We start from the raw sequence: 3,687 nt of genomic DNA on the forward strand, positions 1-3,687 counted from the left end.
TGGCTTACAAGTAAAATGTCTGACTTCAAGTGCAGACTAAAGAGAAGACATGTTTGAGTTAACTAACTTGTTCTGAATGCTGCGACAGACTGATTTGTAAAAAAAAAAAATAGATGTAGAGATAATGTTACCATAAATTTCCACAGGGGGGGTCCCAGTCCAGTACTTCACTTCTTAACCACATAACTTGCTGGTTGTTCATCCACACCACAAAGACTTATCTCATAAAGTACATGTGACATTTTCACATTTTTTAAGCTGTTGGACTTCTATTGTAAAACATTTATTAAGAAGAAGGAAAAAAATAGTTGTCTTCCTCTTAAATTAGTTTTTATCCCACAGCTAAAATCAGGCCATTGTCACTATATGTGTTTGTTTGTCCATGCTCTTCACTCCGCCATGCTGACTGATTAATCAGTCCATCCATCAATATCAACTCATCTCCGCCCCGTAAACACAGATATATCAGTGATGGAGCACCCTGATTTGTTTCAATAGACAATACCTAATCGATAGGGTTAAACACACACTAATGCAGTTCTAGAGTGTGGGCAAACAAATGTGTGCGAGTGTGTAGAGGGGAGGAGGGAAAAGGACGGCTTGGGGGTGTTGGTCTGATATAACAGAGTCAGTTTCATCGCCCGAGGCATCGACGAGGAGGAGGATGAGGAAGATGAGAAGAGACAGAAGGGAAGCGACATGAAGAGTCTAAAATGACTCTCTCTCTCTCTCTCTCTCACACACACACAACACACAGACAGACATTGGGTGTCATCTTCCATCAGTAGCCTGTAGGGCTGTGAGTTATGACCACAGATATACGATCATTTACACTCAGTGTTGCAGATAGCCAGGGGCTACTGTTCTCTGTCTGTGTGTGTGTGTGTGTGTGTGTGTGTGTGTGTGTGAGATTGTGTGTGTCCTTGCACAGCACTTGCTAGATTGTGTTGAAGCACACAGCTTTATACTTACCATTTTTTTTAAATTCCAGATATATGATAATAAAAGACACATGTTGTCAGAACGGAAGGTTTTAACTAGGCATTTGATCTTTATTGAATGTATGAAATGACATGGTGCTGTATTCTAAATGTCCAGTACAGAAGAAGACACACATTCAGCTCCAAATGTGGACAGAAAGCCTCTGAAACATGCTTCAGCTTCTCAGAAACGTGCGTGAGAAAACGTGCGTGAGAAACTTGTTCGCAAACAGTTGCTGATTTACACTTCCAGCAGTTAATGCTTCATTTAGTCATGATTGTGTTTATGAATGAAATATCCAATATTCACTTTCTTTTAGCTCTGTTTTTTTGTTTTTGCTCATCTCTAATGGCTCCTGAGGGGATATCTGGCTCTTTAGCTGCTAAATGCCCCACTATGTTCCCTAACTGTTGCTGAGCAGGTGGTGCACAGAGAGTTTTTAGAGCTCCTTCGCTGTAAACAGCTGCCTGCGGTTGCAGAAAATGACGCTATGAGAGCGGTGAGAGTGAATGTGGGCCAGTAAACAATGAGCTGGAAATCAATATAGAACGGAGAGCTACAGATTCAGGTGATAACTCTCTGTAGGTCACTACAAGCGACCCCTTTTACATTTGAATCTTTTATACATTATTGTAAAACATATCGATTATAGCAGCTTTGCTGTTTAAATGCTTATGAACATTTAATATATACGTATATACTCCAAGTATGTTCAAATATTAATATAAAAATATCTACAAAATGCCAACTTTTTAAGACCTATGAGATGGTGGTGATCTCAGCTTTGGGAAGGGAAGAGATACTGGACAAGATGAGGAGACGGAGACCAAGAACGAGAGAAGGTGATGGAGATGAGAGAGGAAGAGCAGGTACTGCCTACTGCCACCAGGGTATGATTAGCATTTAGCTGTTTAACACAAACAAATACTCACTTGATCCAATTCAAACTGTTATCATCACAGAAATACAGTATATGTTCTTTGGTTTATATAGTGGAACCTATAGGCTCAATTTAACAACACAACAGAGTGTAAAAACATACCATTATTGTATAGATATAATGAAAACACACATTTTGCTTATGTTGATGTGCTTGAGACACGTTTCTATAATTGAAATCCTAAATGATGTGAACTCAAACACAAAGACGAAATAAAGATGGTGTATGTAATTTTAGGAAAGGATTTTTTATATACACATTGGCAAGAGAGACAAGTGAGGAGTGACAGAGAAAGAGAAAGAGGCATTTAATACAGAGAGTGAGAGAGAACAGTTGCGTTACTTTTACTTTAACACTTTAAACATTGGCAACATTGTTTAGCAACATTTACAGATGTTTTGTGATCATTTCAGCCGTTTCAGCATTTTTCGATTGCACTGGGATCATTCAAATGATCTGTCAAAAAGTAATACATGAGAATCAAGTGTTACAATGATTCTCATGTATTACTTTTTGACATATCATTTGTACTAATGGTTTTAATGCTGTTATCCAAGTTTTGCTCTCCAATCACCTTAAAAATGCTCATATTCAGATCAGGAAAATTATACATTTTTAGGGTGGGCATGCCCCCGTGAACCTCGTGTACGCTCAAAAAACCATGCGTACGACCACGCTCAAACCAAAGCGTCAAATTAAGGTTCAGGGAAAGAGCGTTGGTACGTACCTGACAACCGCACGGACGTCACGTGACTAACGACGCTAACGACTGACGTGGCAAAATGTCAGCTTTTACTTTTACGTTCGCACGGAAAAACAAACAGCCGACTCCTGGACGAAAGTCCCGTGTTTGTCAAAACCTCCTCTGTGGTAGTTCCTGCTACAGGTGTCTCCAGGACGACATTTTACCATGAAGACACACACGCAGACTTCACAAGGCGAAAACAATACCACACACACGTAATGGCAAGTAATGAGCTGTGTAGAAAACAAAGATATATGCACACAAGAGAAAGCTGTCATTGTGTCAGTGTCAAAATTCATTTGGGTTTAATTTATGTCATAGAACATAATACAAAGGTAATAACGTGAAAGAACAAATAGGAAATGGAGCAAGGAAGCACTCCCAGAAACAACGGGCATCAATGACGGAAGGTTTTTATCTGTATTATTTCAAAGTTGTTTCTCTGCCTGAATATTTTTTCCCAAAACCTCAGCCAGTCGGTGTCCTGTCCAGCTGAAGCTTTCGTTCCAGTTCAGTTCAGGTCGTTCCAGTTCAGATCAGTTCAGCTTGATTCAATTTAATTCAGTTTGCTTCACCTGGAAATGGCTCACACCACTAACAGCAAGCTCTCATTTACTCTCCATCTCTTGTACTCCCACTGGCTTGATGTTTCACCTGCAGGGAGACAGAGGAGCAACATTAATGTGTGTGTTGTTGAGAAGAAGACTCGTGTGTGTGTGTGTGTGTGTGTGAATGCAACAACGCTATTGTAATCAGACTGCTGTGACATGGAAATCCCACATATCCAGGAAGTCAAGGAAGGAGGGGGGTTCTTTAAAGATTTTCAGTTAAAAATGTATTTGTGAAAATATCGAATGCATTTTTGCCTTCTGCATGAGGACATAATGGATTCTTAATTCAAACAATGACAGAAAAACATTACAAACCGAAACAGTACATACATATAGCAACGTGATGAGGTGTCAATTCAATGTTCTCTCTCTCTCTCTCTCTCTCTCTCTCTCTCTCTCTCTCTCTCTCT

At 39.7% G+C, this 3,687-nt stretch overlaps 1 protein-coding gene across 6 annotated transcripts in view; it reads right to left on the bottom strand.

The window, feature by feature from the left end:
- Positions 1-1,026: 1,026 nt before the first annotated feature.
- sox2 (SRY-box transcription factor 2) overlaps positions 1,027-3,687 on the bottom strand; it is a 73,368-nt gene continuing 70,707 nt past the window's right edge. For all 6 annotated transcript variants that reach the window (XR_004213533.1, XR_004213531.1, XR_004213532.1 and 3 more), the window contains one exon: positions 1,027-3,320. The gene's annotated coding sequence lies outside the window, so the exon portion shown is untranslated. The remainder of the gene's footprint in view (positions 3,321-3,687) is intronic.

This window comes from Anarrhichthys ocellatus, unplaced genomic scaffold (genome assembly GCF_004355925.1).
Source record: "Anarrhichthys ocellatus isolate YVR2014 unplaced genomic scaffold, GSC_Weel_1.0 scaffold48, whole genome shotgun sequence".
Classification (NCBI taxonomy): Eukaryota; Metazoa; Chordata; class Actinopteri; order Perciformes; family Anarhichadidae; genus Anarrhichthys; species Anarrhichthys ocellatus.